We start from the raw sequence: 20542 nt of genomic DNA on the forward strand, positions 1-20542 counted from the left end.
AACATTTGGTATCAGAGCTTTGGATTCTAGGGTTTCGCTGCTCCAAACAGGTCATCGTGGCGTTTTCACTATAACTTTTTTTCTATGATGTTTCAGAAGTCGCAAAAAAAACCCATTTGAGAAGAAATCGCGCTAAACCTTGGGTCCGAATTTAAGAGCTTTTCACGCTATATTTGTGGAGATATGATCTTCGGAAGGAAAAGAAGTTGAATTAAGGGGTATTGTAGGGAAACCAAGAAAGATAATCAGCTCTAATGGTATGACAAAGCTTCTAAAAAAGGAGCAAAGAGGTGTAATTGCACTTAGATGTTTCCACATCAGAATCATCTATTTCTCCAGATCTCCAAAAAGTCCTGGACAAGCATTCCAAGGTATTTGAGACTCCCAAAGGTCTCCCACCTATGCGTGATCATGATCATGCTATTCATCTTATTCCAGGAAGTGTTCCTCCAAACATCAGGCCGTACAGATATCCCTATGTCCAAAAGAGTGAAATTGAACGGATGGTTGCAGAAATGCTAGAGGCTGGTATAATTCAACCGAGTCAAAGTTCTTTCTCTGCTCCAGTAGTATTGGTGCACAAGAAGGATGGATCATGGCACATGTGTCCGGATTATAGGGAGCTCAACAAGCTCACTATTAAAGATAAGTTCCCCATTCCTGTCATTGATGAATTACTGGATGAATTGCATGGATCAATTTACTTCACCAAGTTGGATCTTCGTTCAGGATATCATCAAATCAGAATGAAGACTGAAGACATTCCGAAAACAGCATTTAGAACTCATGAGGGTCATTATGAATTTTTGGTCATGCCTTTTGGCCTTACCAATGCACCTTCAACATTTCAAGGTTTGATGAATTCAATTTTCAAACCATTCCTTAGAAAATTTGTGTTAGTATTTTTTGATGATATACTAATCTACAGCAAGTCTTGGAAGGATCATGTTGAAAATGTTGACAGGGTGCTACAACTATTGGAGGAGAAACAATTATATGCAAAAAGATCCAAATGTTTCTTTGGAGTCCAGGAGGTGGAATATTTGGGTCATATTGTATCTCATGAAGGAGTTAAGGTAGACCCTAGCAAAATTAAAGCCATTAAGGAATGGAAAATCCCGACATCCATAAAGCATCTGCGAGGATTTCTCGGGTTGACAGGGTATTATCGCAAGTTTGTTAAGAATTATGGGAGAATAGCAGCACCTCTAACAACATTATTGAAGAAAGATGCATTTTCATGGACTCTGGAAGCAACAAAGGCCTTTGAACATCTTAAAGAGGCAATGTGCCAAGCACCGGTCTTAGCTACACCGGACTTCACAAAAACCTTTATTGTGGAATGTGATGCTTCAGGAAATGGAATTGGTGTTGTTCTAATGCAAGATGAAAGACCCATTGCTTTTGAAAGTCGTCCAATCAAGGGAAAGTTTTTAAGCAAAGCTATTTATGAGAAGGAAATGTTGGCAATACTCCATGCACTTAAGAAATGGCGACCCTACCTAATGGGAAGACACTTCAAGGTAAAAACGGATCATGATAGCCTTAAATACTTTTTAGAACAAAGAGTATCCTCTGAAGAGCAACAAAAGTGGGTCACAAAGATGTTGGGTTATGACTTTGAAATCATCTACAAAAAAAGGAAGCAAAATGTGGTGGCAGATGCACTCTCAAGAAAGGAAGAGGATGTGGAAGCATTGTTGTGCACCATTTCTATTATCCAACCAGATTGGATAAATGAAGCAAGGGAGGAATGGAAGAATGATGAAGAAGTGTGGGCACTTATTCGAAAGTTACAACAAGATTCCAGTACGTCTGATACATTTAGCTGGAAAAATGATTCGTTATGGTACAAAGATCGCTTATACCTCTGTAAGAATTCCCAGCTAAAACAAAAGATTCTTGTGGAATTGCACACTTCTCCCTTAGGAGGGCACTCAGGATTTTTAAAAACTTACCACAGGGTTAAGAAGGAATTTTTTTGGGATGGCCTTAAATCAGATATTCAAAAGTTTGTGGCGGAATGTTTGGTTTGCCAACAAAATAAAGTTGAAACAATTAAGACACCGGGTCTATTACAACCTTTATCCATTCCAAGCCAACGTTGGGAGGAGGTTTCAATGGATTTTATCACAGGTTTACCCAAGTCTGAGGGAAAAAGTGTCATCATGGTGGTAGTTGACAGACTTACCAAGTATGCACACTTTTGTGCATTATCACATCCATTTAAAGCCAGTACAGTTTCTACTGCATTTATGGAAACAATTCAAAAGATACATGGAAACCCAAAGATTATTGTAAGTGACAGAGATCCCATTTTCACTGGAAATTTTTGGACAAAATTATTTTCTTGTCTTGGTACTCAGTTAGCTCATAGCTCATCTTATCATCCTCAATCTGATGGGCAAACTAAGATAGTAAACAAATGTTTGGAAGGATATCTTCGTTGCTTTGTATCTGATAAACAGACACAATGGGCCAAATGGTTGCCTCTGGCTGAATGGTGGTATAACACTTCCTTCCATACAGAAACAAAAATGACCCCATTTATGGCACTTTATGGGTATCAACCACCATCCATCACATCATATTTAAGAGAAAATTCTAAGGTTCAGGCAGTGGAACATCACATCGAACATCAACAACAAGTCCTCCAACTCTTAAAGGATAACCTTGTGTTGGCACAGAATAGAATGAAACAACAGGCAGATCAACATCGCAGTGAAAGAAGTTTTGATGGAGGTGATTGGGTATTCCTACGGCTACAACCATATAAGCAAATGTCCCTCAAGCAAGCTAAGAAGGATAATAAATTATCACCAAAGTATTATGGTCCGTACAAGGTGTTGCAAAAGATTGGTACTATGGCATACAAATTGGAGCTTCCTGCAACTTCTCGATTGCACCCAGTTTTCCATGTTTCATGTTTAAAGAAGGTTATAGGCGACAAGCTCCCAGTTCAAACAATATTGCCAGAACTTGATGAGGAAGGAAAAATTATATTGGAACCGGAAGCAGTCACAGAAACAAGAACTCGACAGCTACGAAATCGATCAATTTCAGAGTATCTTATCAAGTGGAAGAACTTATCCGTTGAAGATTCCACATGGGAGGATGAGAATTTTATGCAGAAGTATCCAGAACTACTCAAGCGTTGAGGACAACACTTTTTTGAAGGAGAGGGGCATGTTGGGTCCCTATAATACTAGTGATTACCCCATTACTATTGTAGTTATACCCCTTATTAATATTGTTGTGCCCCTATTTCCCCCATATTTTTATTATTGTGCCCCATAGAATCCCTCTATTGTTATTTTTGTGGCTTTATATTATTATTGTTAGGTCGGCTGGATTATATTGTGACTCCTTAGACTCCTATATATAGAAAGGAGGTTTTGTCATTTGAATCATCCAAGAATTGTTCATTTATGTAATGTAAAGGAGGTTGCCCCCTCGAAGAGGCTGAATTCTAAGGCGTTGATCTATATTTTCTATCTTTTCTTGAGCTGGTTTCATAACATGATGGCTTTACTAAGCCATCATTACACTTCAACTTTTCCAAGGCCTCTTCCATGGCTTGTACTTGAAGCTGCAATCTGTGCTTCTAAAAGTCTCTTCAATTGAACATTCTCTGCTTGAAGGATCTGATTTATCTCCTCATTTGAATGATGAGAAGAAGATGAATAAGAAGAACATTCACCCAAGGATGGAGATGGAGCATCGTCCTTTGCTCTCTCTTTCTCTTTTTCCTCTTTTTCCATTTTCTCCTCATAAACTACAAACTATATATCTACCATGTTTTCCATTATGTAGAAGGTCTCGTAGAGATATTTGTTGTTCTCAATTTCCCTTCTTGCATGCTTAATTCACAATCCCTGGAAAAAAGTTCAGACCAATCTAATGCTACTTGATCCAGGAAATTTTTCGTGAGTGTTTTCAAACAAAAATCCCCATTATACAAGACCATTTACTGACACTTATTTACATGTGAAATCATGAGCAATGTAAATTACTAAACACACTTCAGAGAACCATCAATATGAAAACAAGAAGCAATAACCAGGAAGCACAACCATAACTCAACAATGTAATAACGAAATTCTTCTAGTGTGGACTATGTCTCCGAGCCCAGTGTCAAGAGTGGGGAGTCTTCTTCATTAGTTGTTGCAAGAAGATGATGAGTACATGATGCATTCTTTGTGTCAATACAAGGATGAACCCCTTTTACTAGAGGGACATGTCTCTCCATGAGACGTTCTTCTATAAGAACTCTCACTTATAAAATCTCTCCTTCATCATGAAAAAATAATAGTCTCCCACATAATGTGGCATACAAAGATCCTCTCACAAAGTGGCATACATGGATCACATAATTGAATCATCATCTCAACAAAATCAAATGAAGACATGTCAACAATGCATCTTATACCTCCAAGTCTAGGGACGACCTAGAAATCAACTATTTGAAAGAAGAAATTGCTTGCACCATTGTGTTCCTTGTGAAAAACTATGAAATTTAACTATAAACGCGACCCCTTTCTGGCTCTATCAAATCTGGGATCCTCGGGAATATCAAAGATTCCTCAAAGATTCTCTTTTGTGGGTTGACTGAAATTAGGCCGCTCAAATGAAGAAATCGATCACACCATTGCGTTCCTTGCAAAATATTGAGACAAATGAGTATAAAGTTGTCTTGGTTTTGAAATTGTCAATTTTTGGCCTCTAGGGAATCTTTTAGATTCCATGTAGATTCTTGCTTCAAGGTTAAAACTTCATGGTTTTGCCCTCAACATTATTCTTCTGAAAATTTTTCTACTTAGATCAGAAAACCGATCACGCCATTAGACTCCTAGTGAAATTCTAGTTAATCTGAAAATAATTATCTCTCCTTTCAGCGGACAAAGTGGGGAAATGATAATGGAATTAAGGGTGGTTGTCAGACTAAAAGTCTCGCCAACATCTTCAAAATCAGGTAGTGGGCATCTTCAAATCAGCCAGTGGGCATCATCAACAAATCAGCCAGTGAACATCGTCAAATTAGCCAGTGTGAATACACCTTATCACTCCATTACAAAAGTTTTCACTTTATGATGCCTTTTTAAAATTCTTTTACATACATCCTTTTAAATTATTAAAAGAATTTGATGAAATTTATGAAATCACTTAAAAGTGATAGGTTGCCTTCTATATTTTATAGTTTATGCTTGTAAAAGAACCATACACCATTCCATGAGTGAGAGTGTACGTAACCATTCATGTCCTCTCGGTTGTTGTCATTGGAGTAATAAACTATTTTACCTTTGAAATTCACGCTCACCGCACCATAAACTCTGCTACTCCACATGTAAGCTTCTCTAAGATGAGGATGGTCTCTCATGCTGCCAGCACAATTAAAGGAACACTATTAGAACCCCACATCCATGTAGCACAAACAGAAGGTATACTGGGTTCACCCGACATTGTTCACAGAACCTCAATGGTTCTAGTTTATGCTTTGATTGACCCATATTGTAATTGTTCTTGTCAGGGGAAGATAGTTACGACATCCAGAGGTAAGTCGGCAATGAGTTCTCCAACTATTTGCAGGTCTAACCAGCACAACTTCAAACTTTTCTCCTGACGCAGAATGGCTCCTTACATTGCGTCGTCTTAACTGGTTGGTTGCTCTATTCTTTTGCTCCTTAATTCCCCTTTCATGTTGCAATTTCCTACATTATTTCTTTAGAAATCGTCAACAATGCGCATTTCCAAAAAACTTAGGTCAGAACTCTGCAATCAACAAAATGGAACTAAGGTGGAAGCATAGTTGAATCTATTCCTTTCGTTCATTGATAGAGGCATAAATAGTTTTGGGGGAAAATGAAAAAAGAAAAGAAAAAACTACCCCTCCATGGATTAATGTACTCTTGCAATGGCTATGAACATCTCCACCTTCTAGACAAATAATTTCGATGTAGGACAGACAAAAAAAATGTAAGGATTACAGAACAACAGAACACGCCAACTTGTTCAACGAAATCCTCCTCCAATAACAAATTCAAGCAATGGTCTCTCAGAGCTTGAGATAGCATCCTTAAAAATAGCTAGAACATTGGCTTAAATTTACGAAATCACATTCTCTCTCTATCGCACCCATCAAACCCTCATATTGTTGTTTCACTTACTCTCTTTTCACATTCTCAATGCCCCTTTACAAGTGTGCCTTCAACAATATGAAGCTGAGATTAAATTATTGTTAGTGCTGGTGACTCTTGGCAATTTTTTAGCAGGGATGACAATGGTAGGTGGCCATGGATGCTTTTAACTCTGTAACACTGCCCCTTTTATTTGAGAAAGCATACAGATCAATATATAAACTCGACAGTTCTGATAAGCTCACTCTCCATTGTTGCACAAATTTATCGTCTCTCCACCATGGCTTTGATACCAAATAAAGAAATCTAATAAACAACTATTAAAACACTCATAAAATAAAGAACAGAAATATACAAATCAGACATGGCGGAAAAGGCCTGAGAGCCTCACTGTATTATATTCCTCACACTCTCAATGTAATGTGATCTTAATGTACAAAGAATGATAATAGTACAAATAAATACATGAGGGAGTTTGTCTCAAGATAGTACGTCTATCTTGGACACTATGGTTGAGAAAATATCTCAACAACACACTAATCTAGGAGCCTAACTAGTTGGAGAGAATCTCTCAACCAACTAAGCCTAAACTTACTCCTAACCATGAGGAACAAACTCAATCTAGAAAGGAAGGATTAAATCCTAACTTTCATGATTTTAATTAATTTAATTATTTGGACTTAGAATTGTTTTAACATATGAGAGTGAGGCTAACATTTATGACACTTTGAAAATTCGGGGTCCAAGGAATCTCCAAGATTCCTCAATGATTCTGCATAACAATATTCCCCTAGATTATTCTCCTCAAAATTCATGCCCACGCACGGTTCCCTCTGCATCAGGGTTCTGCTTTCCATTTGTCAGTTCAGTCATGGCTCTATTAGCTCTATTGCTCAGAAAATGCAAAATGATGGTTTAAATAGCCCATGTCGAGCAGACTTTTCAAAGGCCCAACTCATGGTTTGCTAGCACACGTCCTGGGTTGTAATGGTTGTGACCCGGGTTCAAAACTGTGGCTTAACACATCGTTGTTTTATATATTTTGGGTTTCTGGTTGGCAGGCTCACCACCTAGCTAGCTCGGGTTCAAACCCCATCAGCCCATTATTAACATATAATATATATAACAGGGGTCAAATTGGTTGGCGGGTCTGCCGACCACATTTTTAATTTATTTTTTCATATTTTAATACAAACTGACCGTCGTCAGATTTCACTGGGGTCACCAACAAAATTAAAGAGGTGACAATTTCACCATTTATGAGCATCATGCAGTGCCAAATTGTCGCTTAGTCGATGGCCACCAAATTTAGTTATACCTCCAATTTTAGTTTGGTGCTCAACTAAATATAGCAAGTGGGTCCAAGTGGACCAAAAATTTGACTATGAATATCTTGAGAATACGAACTCGAATTTGAGTGACGTTTGCACCGTTGGAATAAGGAGGACGAGCTCTACATTTTGGTCCTAATTTCGATGAAATATGATAAATTTTATTTTTGGGCCTTTCTGGAGCTGCCTAAATCATTGGTGCTCATAATTCCTTATGGTTGTGGGTCTGAAAAAATGCTTTGGAAGCCCTGGAACAACTTGGATTGAGTTATTAGTTTTGGAGCCTAGGTTGGGACAAATGCTCTAGAGCCCTTGGTGGGTTGAGTTACTAGTCCCTAGAGCCAAGTTGGACATACACTCTAGAGCCTTGGAAGGCTATGGGTTGAGTTACTAGTCCTTGAAGCCTTGGAAAACTTGGTTGGTGACCGATCTAGTTGGTGTTAGTGATGTCTGACCATAGAGGTGGAATCATTGGTTGACGGTTGAGGAGGTTGCCCTTTGGAAGCCCTAAATGATTTTGTTTTGATTTATTCCATGAGATCCCACATTCATGCTTGGAATATGGTGTCAGGTGATTGGCTAAAAGAGAGATTTTGTTCAACCCAATCTATGGTCGGTTGGTACGTGGAATTCCCCAACTTGTTTGGTATTTTCCTATGTTAATATGATACATTTCCTTATTTTGATGCTTGAGCATTTATCGTATTATATTGGTGATATTATGGTTGTGTTTCCATGGTTTCTATATTGGTTATTTTATGGTTATATGTTGGTTATATTATGTGTACAATCTATGACTTTTGTCATGAATAATTTAGTTATTGATTGGTTGATGAATATATGGACTATCAAGTGTTGTTGCATCTATGTGGAGAAGGCATAGAGCCTTCTTTGTGATTCTCAGATGAATCTCAGACTATTATGATTAGATATGCATTCATGCCCTATAGCTTACATGTTTGACAAGTGTTTGACGAAACGTCTAGTGTGTTCTAGGAAATCTAGGTCAAGTTCTTGGTCCGAGTATGGATTTTTAAATTTATCCTCATGTCAATAATGATTATGGAAAGTCTCAGACAGTCCTAGGTAGTGTTTTGAAGGCTGGCCTGGAACTGTAGCTCAGATCTTAGGACCACACCCTCCAAATTGGAAATTTTGGGCTATAACCGCATGGAAGCAGTATCATGCATGTAGTTGAAGCCCTATAACCTCACCCTTGCAGGCTTGTGTGTGCAGTTGGGCTGCTAAATCTGAGAAAAGTATCCCTAGCTCAGGGTTTGGTCACTTGGGGTGGTTCTTTAGCCCCTAAGTGTCCTGTAAGCCTTGACAAATGTTTGTGAGTTGTCAATTGTCGACCCCACTTTAATAACCGAAGCTTGGAGGTCGGGTCATGTCATAGTGACTCTTCATCTCATGTTTACCTTGGAAGGTCAGTGAAATTGGGTAAATGTGGGAGGGGGTGGTTACACATGTCTTGGTCTAGTGTTGGTTGAAGGTGTTGCTATTGTTGGTGGTGGTGCAGTAGTTTTTGGTGCAACTGGTGCTAGTGTTGTGGATAATACTTTTACATGTGGCAGAAGCATATTATTTTATGTCAACTTCCATAAGAGTGGAGAGTATACATTATCATTAATAACTTTGTTTTCTATCAGGTGATGTAGGGTGGTTCAGGCTATTATATCAACATATAGGGGCACTTCCAGGTCTCTAGTGGTCAATGATTTTGTAGTTGTTGGTGGCGAGGAGGTGTCATGTACATGAGGTCATTGCATTACCAACATTATTGAAATTACTTAGGGTGGAGTGTCTCCATTTTTCATTATTAATGTGTTTCCTTGCAGGTGTTGGTGATTGGTTAAAGGAAGTGAGGAGTATATGCTGCTAATTTATATACACAACATAGAAATAAGGTTGGATCAGTGGGAGCAGGTGATATGGGGAATGTTTTTTTGTGGGATGACCACACTGGCTTACATTGTTGATTCCCCATTGGATGGTATGACTAAAATATTGCCATTAATGGCCATTTATCTACTTCTCTCAGGCTCTACTACATGGGGAAATAGGAAGAGATGAATAGTTGCAGTCAATGCATTGGCGGATCTCCGAGTTTGACCAATAGTTTTTCGTTGTGGATACAAGAACACCATGTGTGGATGATTTTCGATTTTTTAGTTTTATGACTTTAGTTATCTATCACTTATGTCAGGTAGTGTTTTTGTTGACTGTAGAAGGTCATGGACCAACACTGTAACATTTACGATTCTATGAGACACAGGGGTATATTTTTTAATTTGTTTTTTCCTCGCAAGTGGACGTTGCATAGTAACTCATTTAATTTGTCGACCTTCGTGATTCTTGGGATAAGGCTATTAATCCCTTTTGATCTAAGGATGTTAGAGGATGTGATGTGAGATAATGCAGGTTGGTAACACAATTACTTTAAGATCGGTTAGCCTCAATCATGCACCAATATGGTTTCCATGCGTTGATTTTTTTCATTTGCTCCTGGACGGCTCCATGCGATCATTAATAGGCTAAGGGCTCTTTAATTTATACTCCTCAGGCTTTCATTAATTTTTCATATCTTTGTATGATGCTTCTTACTGTGTGTTGGGGGACAAAGGTACTTTTGGTGATGTGTTAGGAGGTCTATCTTGTCTTCGTTTATCTTTCAATTCTCATATGTGGTTGGCAGACATGCCTTTTGGGTTTCCAAGGGACCTTCTAACATTCTCTGGCTATCATAATACCCTCTCTTTATGACAACTAGTTGTCCTGGATGGAAATAATTTGAATTTTCCAGTTGACACGGGGGCCTTTCACATCTATGTCGTTTCTTTTCCATTTGTGCTAATCACTTTCCATGTGTGGAGATAGGTATCCCTTGGTCCTATGGTGGCAATAGATTGTGTCAATTATTCTTATGTCTCTGCAACCTAAGATGAACATGCATGAAACCTCCTTATTTGACTCTGAGACATAATAGAAATTATGGTTGAAGCTGAGAAACATGAAAAATATTTATTGCATCGAGGTAGTTCTATGGATATAGGGCTAGAGGTGGGTATTGAAGGGTTTCCATCAACTTTCCTAGGTGGACTGTCTGATGTTTCCCCACAAAAAGGTGCAGTTGCAAAACAGAAGAAAGCCTTGAAGTTGGTAGATAAAGCTCATACTTTGTCCCTCGGGATTGAGACATACTGAGATAGTGTCAAAAGGAATAGGTCGTTGGCAATTTATGAAGTTGTCCATGGAACAGATTAAGTCACGAGCCGAGAAGACTTGGTCATCGACTTTAAAGTATTGGTAAAAGAAAAGTATGCTACATAATGGATGGACTTGCTTCCACTTTATTAACCACGAAGACGCAAAATAGGTCTCGGTGACTCCATGGGTAAAAGGTCAAGGATTTTTAGCCCTTCAAAAATGGCGGGTAGGATTTAATCCATTTAAGGAAAGTCCCCTTCGGCAGATTATTTGGGAAAAATTATCAGGCCTTCCATTGGAGCTTGGTCCATCTAGTGATTGTCGCCATTGCAAACACTATTAGCAAATTCCACTACTAGGATGAAGGGAGTTTTGGGCAAATGGACAAAATAATCGCATGGGTTCTAGTGGAAGTAGACTAGAGTGACAATTTATTAGCTGAATTAGACCTATTTTGGGGCTTATTATATTTCAGGATGAGTATATATTTGGGGGATAGTGTTTTGGTGTTTGGTATGTCACAAGATGAGGCACTTGTTAGCTTCATGCCTTTTGAGGTTGCATGCAGGCCATTGGCCAGTCTCTGACGATATTGATCATGGACCTACGACATTGGCACAAATAACAGCAAACTCCCAAAAGAGGATGGCATGCCATCCAAAGGTTCTAGGTAATTCTGATCACTTTCCTCTGTTTACACATGATGTTCGTTTGATGAATAACCCATATCATAAAAAGGAAAAATTTAAGGGGCAGTTAGAGTCGACTTTAGGGTCCATTGATCTGAATTACATATCTTTCACTTATGATGTTGGGAAATGGGGCTACAAACCTCTCCACATATTCCATTCAGTCATTATGCTTCTTTGGGGGGTGAGGGGGTCTGACCCACAATGCTCTTATGTCACTTTGTCTATGCCACAGGGGGGCGAGGATTTTGTATCTATGCCTATTAATGATCCATTGTCTCTGGAACCTCAGTTACAGTCTATTGTGGGCAAAGAATAATCACCATTATCTCTTGACATGGAACTGGGGGTATTATCTCAATATGGGTATGTCAGTATACAACCTCTGCCCATTAAGAGGCCATTTTTCCAACAAAAGGAGGGTTTAGAAAACTCTAGTCCGTGGAAGTATGTGACCACTCAGAAAAATAACAATGCTAAATATAAGAAGGTTACATCATGCATCCAATCTGACTAGACTTTACAACATTCCTTATTGGGGTTAGATTTAGAGCCTCACATAATCGTTGATCCTCACTATATCTTTGGAGAAATTATGATCATGGATTTTTCTAGTTCCAGGATCCTTAGAGGGGAATTGGCTAGCTCACAAATTCCCCTATGAATATTTTGTCTCTAAATGTTAGGGGGTTGGGTGAGGCCCTGAAATATTTCTCCTTTAGGGGGCTTATCAAGATGCATAAGCCCTCTGTGGTTCTTCTTCAGGAAATTATGATTCCTCAGGAAAGGGCATGGGAAATAATTCTTAATATATGTCTTGGTTGGTTTGTTTGTGCAACTAATGCATAGAGTCTCTTTAACAAGATGGTAGCGGCGTGGATCCCATTGGTTATTAATTTTAAGGCCTTTCTCTCACTTGCAAGTATTATTTTGTCCGAATATATAAAGGGACTTCATCTCAGCTTCGCATTATCAACACTTATGCTCCATATTTTGGTAGGAAGGGTTTTTGGGAACTCATCGATAACAATGGGATTTTAGAATTGAATTCTCTCATATGGCTGGGGCTTTGAATATGACGATGGGACAAGAGGATATTTGGGGAGCAAAGACCAAGCGAGATCCTTTGGAAGCATATTTCAAGGGGATCTTTAGTTCATATTCACTCAGAGATATTGGTCCCCATCTGATTGTCCCCACTTGGAGAAATGGTCGTTCAGGGTCTGAGGGCATCTCTAAAAAGATGGAAAAGTTTTTCATCAACGAGGCTCTGGCCGATAGCTTGAACGATCTAAAATCATAAGTCATTCCCTCTCTCTCCTATGATCACTTTCTAATTATTTTTTCATGGGAGGGGGAAACATGACATAGGGCATACCCTTTTAAATTCAACCATTCCTGGCTAAAATTAAAATATTTCTAAGATATTGTTAGAGAATTATGGAACAAGCCACTATCTACCACAACCTAGAATTGTATGGAATCCATTTGTGAAAAACTAAGAGATTTAAAGAAGGAGGTCTATATCTGGGAGAAGAAAAAGAAGGCTATCAATGTTCAGGTTTTGGTAGACATTGAAGAAGCCTTGGATACTACGAATGACCCTTGTGTCCCCTTATACTTCTTTGAACAATACAAATCAAGAATTCTAGATTTGGAAGCAAGGAAAAGACAAATATTCTTGATGTAGGAAGAAGAATGGCGGAAGCAAACCAAGGCTATTTGGGTGGTGGCGGGATACAAGAACACAATTATTTTTCACAATCATGCATCTAAAAGGAGGAAGGAAAACACCATATGGGGAATTTGGGATGATGATGGTCATTACAACACCTCACAATATAATATAGAGTAGGTGGCTATTAGATACTTCAAAGAATCATCTTAAAGAAAGAGATCAAATCTTTCTTCCCAATGGAGTTCATCAATCATATGCCCCATATGTTCTTTGTAGAAGAAAATGAACTGCTAGGGAGGTTGTTTACAAAGGATGAGCTTACAATGGTATTATGTGCATGTGACAAGGAAAACATTCCTGACCCAGATGGTTGGGGGGTTGAATTTTTCATTCATTTTTTGGAGTTGTTGATTCCTCGTCTCTTGGCAATGGCAAAAGAGTCTAAGACTCACTGCTACATATCTGGGGCCATTAACACTACATTCATATCATTAATTCCCAAGAAATAAAATCCATCTTCCTTTGCGGATTATAGGCCTATATTGCTTTGTAATTCTGTCTACAAGATGATATCAAAATTAATTGCTTACAGGCTGAAAAATACACAATCAAAGCACATCTCACCGGAGAAATTTGGGTTCCTAGATGGGAGACAAATACATGATGCAGTCCCAATCACTAAGGAATGCTTACACTCCATAAAGGTGAGAAATAAAAATGCATGCTTGATGAAGATCGATTTGAACAAAGCTTACAACAACGTTGACTGGGAATTCCTGTGGTTGATCCTCGATAAGATTGGGCTGGAACATCAGAATATTGGATGAATTATGGGTTGTGTCTCCTCCTTTTCCTGCTTATTATAGATGGATTAAGTAGGAAGATGGCTGACTCAAGGGTCAAGAGTCTTATAAAGGGAGTATGGTTGACAAGGCATATCAACATTTACTGATCGGTGGAGAGACAAATATTGAAGAATGGTCACATATACATTCGATCCTTACATCCTTTGGGGAGGCATCTAACCTCTTCATGAATAAAGGAAAAACAAAGTTGATCACAAGTAACAGGGAGGACAATGTGACCAAGGAGATATGTAACATTTTTCAGGCATCGTCCATTCATATAGATGAAGGCTTTGTATACCTTGGATTCAAATTAAAGCCAAACAATTATGGCAACTCAGACTGGGAGTGGTTGTTAAGTAATTTCGACAAGAAGTTGTTGTCATGGTCAAACATATGGCTATCTCTTGGTGGGCAGTTCATATTGATCAAGTTTGTTCTTCAAAGTATCATGAAGTTTTGGATGCATTTATATATGCTCCCAATGGAGATCATTCACAAAATCAATGTCGTCATGGCTATATTTTTGTGGTTTGGTCACAATCAGTTGGGGAAAATTCATTTGGTTCATATGTCAACCATAGCTAGACTGGTTGAAGCAGGTGGATGGGGCATCTTGGACACTAAAACATTTAACAGGGCTATGATAATTAAGAATCTATAGGAAGTGTTGTTTGGTAACAACATCTAGAAACTAATTATTAGTGGGAAATATATGAATTACTAGCAATCTGATGTTTGGATCAAAGAAGGAGTGATACAAAAGAAGTGTTGTTCATTCATATGGCGCAGTATGATTGAAAACAAGCACTGGCTTCTTAGGAGCTTATGATGGGACATTGGGATAGGTGCACACATTGAAGTTGATTTGGATGCCATCAAAGGATTTGAGGGAAACCATTCACTATCAGTTCCTCTTCTTTGCCATTTACATGAAAGAGGTATCTTCTTCCTTAATCACATATCCATTGTTTGATTTTTTTTCACCATTTTTCATTCTTGGCTAAAAGCAGATGATATTTGCTTAACAAGGGTTTTAGCAGCAGAGTGGGAAAATTACATCACTCAGCTATGTGTTGCGGATATCACAATTTCCAAGCAGGAGGATAAGTTGATATGGGATGGCTAGGTTAAAAAAGGGTCAGATTGTGGCTAGGGAGATATATTATATACTCTCTTTGACATCAGAGGTCCCATTAAATAGGTCATGGTTTCAAAAATCTCGGTTTTGGTAGATCCCACAGAAATTAAAATGTTTCAGCTAGTTGTTTTTGCACAACAAAATTCTTACGTAGAAGAATCTTTTACATAGAGGTTTCGACCTTGGTTTATGCTCTATGTGTATGAATGATGCTGAGGATGTGAGGCATTTATTCAAAATTGCCCCTTTGCATCAACGGTATGGAACAAGGTTTTACACTCATTAAGCATTGTTTCATTTTGGATTTAGAGTTCACTATAAGACTATCTACAACATTGGTTTGGAACCCAAAAATAACATTATACTCTTCCCTTCTACATTATATGGGGCATTTGGAGGAATAAGAACTACAAGATCTTTGAACAAAAAGAGGCTGATGTTAGGAGCAACATGATTAAGATAGTGGCATATTATTTAAAGATTGGATCAAGGAAAAATATACAGAGCAAAAGATTGAACAACAAAATGGACATATGGAGGAACTTCCCTTTTAGATTCTTTGACAGTGCATGTACACAAAGGAAGTGCAGATGTGGTGCCTACATTGTTATAAAGCTGGGCATATACTATCATTTTTGGTGGGAGGGGGAATTGGTTCCAACAATTGTGTATAAATCATTGCTTTATGGGGCATACTCATCTATGCTAAATGGTTGGGTATAGATGTTTTACATGTGCATGGAGATTCAAAAGGCATCATTAATTGGGCCAATGGACACTAACAATTTCAGCCCCATCTGCTCTCAAATTGGATGTGTCACATTCATTCTTTGGTGAAGTATTTCCAACAAGTATCTTTTAGGCACATTTATAGGGAACAAAACCGGGTCACAGATAGTCAAAGAGAGGAGTTGCAAAGGGGCCAGGTGTGATCTATTTTGTTGCTTTTGTCCAGGGTTATTTGTTCAATGCAGGAAGCATTAATATCATATAAAAGCTCTCTATAAACTCTTATTGCTTTTTTTTGTGGTTTTTAATGGTCTTTGATACAACTTTTTCTGACGATAATTTCACACTGAACAATTTCCAAGTATGATAGATTGGTATATGTAATGTCATGTAAAGTGTCACTAGTGGATAGTAATGTAGATACACCATGATGTTTGATCAACGAGGATGTCCTATTATGGAAAATAGGAGCATTTAGATGTTTTTGTAACACATACGAGCCTACAGTGGATCATGGAGATTTTAAAGAGAGGACCATGCCATATGTACTCTTTTTTTTCAAAAAAGAAAGCGTTTGATTTTTTTTTTGAAAAGAAAAATCAAAATTTAACCTCTTCCTCTTTAGTATTCCCTTCCCTTGCTCGAGGGGTATGCTAGTTTATATTGTAAGAACTCTGGACACCACATATCTCCACAATGGTATGATATTGTCCACTTTGGGCCTAAGCCCTCATGGATTTGCTTTTGGACTTACCCCAAAAGGCCTCATACCAATGGAGATATTTGTCCATCCTTATATATCCATGATCCTCCCCACTTCTAGTCAATGTGGGACTATTTGGTCGTATACCCAACAATCCTCCCCTCGAACAAAGGACCATTGAGCCTCCCCTCAAACGATTATCCATCCATCCACTCTCTACCAACCAGGGTTCTCCGCTCCAATGCGTTGGAAGCACACGCCTTACATGGAAGCACCACCTGCCTCGAGAGTTTGCTCTATCCCAGGTCAACTCCTCTTCACCGTGTTGGGGCGAGGACACGTCCATGAAGAATCCGGAGCACACCGCCTGTCTAACCGAGCTCATCCACGAATCCCATCATGATATTACCGGGGCCCACCACCTTCGTTCAATATTCCGAGGATTCATCCACTTGGCTAACTTCGGGGCATGGCTCCGATACCACTTGTAAGAACTCTCGACACCACATATCTCCACAATGGTATGATATTGTCCACTTTGGGCCTAAGCCCTCATGGATTTGCTTTTGGACTTACCCCAAAAGGCCTCATACCAATGGAGATATTTGTCCATCCTTATATATCCATGATCCTCCCCACTTCTAGTCAATGTGGGACTATTTGGACGTATACCCAACATATATGAATATGCTAATATATAATACACCATGTTGTTTTATCGATAAAAAAGTCTAATTATGAAAAATAAAAAAATCTAGATGTTTTTACCCGTATTTTTACTTGCTCCGAATGCTTGTTCAGAGGTCCCGGCTGCTTCTGCCCATAGTAAAGCTAAGAATGCCAACGCTTCTCCTCTAAGAGTTAAAATCCGAGAAGTGGGTCTAACGCCGCATGATCCCCAAAGCCTCCATTACCTACTCATTTCTTCACTTCCTCATCTTCTGGTGTTCCAGTTGTTGTCAGGCAAGGTGTCTCTGTTGGATCTCCAAATGCTACTACTAATAACAAGGTTGCAGATGATGGTCAGTTTAAGAGATGCCCTGTTCAGATGATGGTTAGTTTAAGGGATGCCCTGCTCTTCTTCCAGCGTGCAAACAATATCTGTGCTACCCTGTATGATAAAAAAAGGAAACAGAGTTGATGGTGGAACCTTGTATCATCTGTCCCATTGATTGTTCCAAATTTATCAGGTGAGTACTCAATACGTTTTTTATCTAAAAGATCTATTAATCTTAACTTACGAAAAGGGATTAAAAAGCATAAGGGTTAGGTTTGGTATTGTATATCTTTTTATCTTTCTCCAGGTTGTTTTCCATTGAGCGAATCATTTGTGTTTTTCTTTTGCAAAAACAACCCTCAACGGCAGTTTCATCTTTTCAAAAGACAATACCCACCTTTTTACTGCTCCAAGTGTCTTTTTGGAGGTCATGTCTTCTTCTTCTGAATTTGCCAAACCTAATAGCAATACCATCGCTTCTCGTCTAAGAATTGAAACCCAAGAAGTGGATCTAACGCTGCATGACCGCCGACCGTCCATCTCCTCCTCATGCCTCCACTTCGTCAGTGTGTGGTGTTGCATTGCAACTATTTTTTATTATTATTATTATTATATAATTAGGTTGAGTCCAGGTTGGGCCTAAATCATTTATGGGGGGCTAACCAACCTAAATCATTTATTGGATGAAAAAAGAAAAATCAACTTCCATAGATGTTATCATCTAGATTAATGTGTGAAACTCAAATTTGTTGAGATAAATTTAATTCCCAAAATAACTTTTATCTTCAGTCCCTTCTCATAATATTTGAACTCAAAACACAACCTCACTCAGACCAATTGATCTGCTGCATTGCAAATATTAATATGCAAAAAGACTTCTGGATCTTCAAACTCAAATATTAATATGCAAAAAAAAACTTTTCGTGATCTTCAAACGCGGCTGCTAATAATAATGATGAATGTTGCAGATAGTCACTTTCAAAGGATGCCCTTCTCCTCTTCCAGTGTTGCAATATTGTCCAAAAAAAATGATTGAAAATATAATAATAAAAGCAATAGAGTTGATAGTGGAACCTTCTATGACGTGCTGCAGTCAAATTGATTCTTCCAAATTTATCAGGTAAATATTCTGTACGTTTTTTAATTTAAAAGATTTATCTTAATCCTGGTATATGAAGAGCGAAAAAAAACACAGACTAAATTTGCTCTATCGTATGTGTGTTTTCTTTCTCCATATTGTTGTATTGTTTTCCAAGGGGCAAAACAATTGTTTATTTTTAATTATTGTTTTTCATTACATTCATATTAATGTTATATCCATTACATTTATATTAGTGTTATATGAAGAGACAAATATGTCTTCTACCCAGGTTTGATGAATATTAAAAATTGCTATCTACTTTAGCTTTTCATCTATTAGGATTAAAAAACATTAGATTCATGCTATTTCTTCTTCTCATATTGATAAAACCTGGCTTCCACCCCAGGCTGTAAGTCTCCCTGCAATACCTACGTGTAAAGTCTCTATGCTGGTAAATTTTACAAAGACATCCACTTGACAAGTTTTTCCTTATGTCTATGCCTTCTTGTGCTATTTAAATTCATATTGACAATGTTTTATACAGAGCTCTGCATGAACAGCTTCTCCCTATCACTAAGGATGCTCATCACTGCAAGTGACAATGGCGGGTATGGTGTTGCTGCCTTGGCGATACAGAAGTAATGAATTTTTTAAATAATGAGATGTATGATAAGGTAGATGACAAAGAAAAGCAAATGGATTTTAGCCAAATTCAACCAGAGAGAAGAGATATATGGGGGAATTCCAAAGCTAGATATTTGGTGGAATTCCAAAGCTTTTCATTAAGTCATCAACATTCATATGTTGCTATGAAGACATACAAAAAGATACATCATAGATTGGTGGAAAACAAAAAAAAAATAGAAGACATATGTGGTCATGAACACATAAAAAAATGGTTATCATATAGTGATGGAAGACAAAAACAAATGGAATACTACTTCTGGAATGACTTATAGAATAAACAGAGTACTGGTCACTGACACAAACATTAATGTTAATATTACTTCAAAGGTATATGGAAATGGTTTGCCAAAAAGAGGGGGAAGAGATCCAAATTTACAAGTGCAAATCTACTGTCAACATGAAAATGGGTTGTTGCCAAAAGGAACTGGAAGGAGATTCAAATTTACGAGTGCAAGTCAAGTTTGCTGCTAATATTACTACAAAGATCTGTGAAAATAGGTTATCAAAAGGAAAGGAAAGGAAAAGAAAGCAGAGGAGATTCAAATTGACAAGTTCAAGTTATGTTGAGACCCCTTTTAAGCATAGATCTGTTTCATAATATGTTAATATGTTGAGACCTTTTTTAAGGATAGATCTGTTTCATGCGATGTATATCATATTTTTGACTCAATTAATTTGATAATGACATGCAGTTAAAATTCATAAGATCCAACGTATATGTTGAGTGAAAATAGCGATCCATTGTAGTAGAGTGGGTAACTCATTGAGAATTCTTGGACTTTGAAACTTAACAAAAGTGGAAGGAACATGCAATCAAATATTTGAGTTGTATTTTTCAAATTGCAGTTTCCTTTCTTCCTTTTCAAAGTTAAGGAGTTGTGATATGAGTTTTTCCCACGTAAAGGAATTGATATACTTGAGATAAAGTCGTGAGTTAACGGATTTGGTTATGAACATTTGGTATGCTTGTCAATTTAGGTTACAAACCCAGGACTGAAATCTACTTAAAAGAGGCAAGTTTGTAAAGGATTTGAGATACTTGAGATAAAGTCGTGAGTTAACGGATTTGATTATGAACCTTTGGTATTTTTGTCAATTTAGGTTACAAACTGTTGTGCCCTACAACAACCCCCCATTTCATAACATTTTTAATCACAAACAATTAACATATGAAATGGGTCCCTTTTAAAATTTTAATTAGCATTAATGAATTTGTTCGAAAAAGGTATGATAATCAAATGAATTTGTGAATAAAAGCCTTTTTGAAAAAATAACAAGAAATTGTTGGTTAAGTCCGAAAAAGCAATCGCAAGATCG

Source organism: Pinus tabuliformis, chromosome 7, assembly GCF_031772625.1.
Source record: "Pinus tabuliformis cultivar Carrire ecotype Pingquan chromosome 7, CPIR1, whole genome shotgun sequence".
Classification (NCBI taxonomy): Eukaryota; Viridiplantae; Streptophyta; class Pinopsida; order Pinales; family Pinaceae; genus Pinus; species Pinus tabuliformis.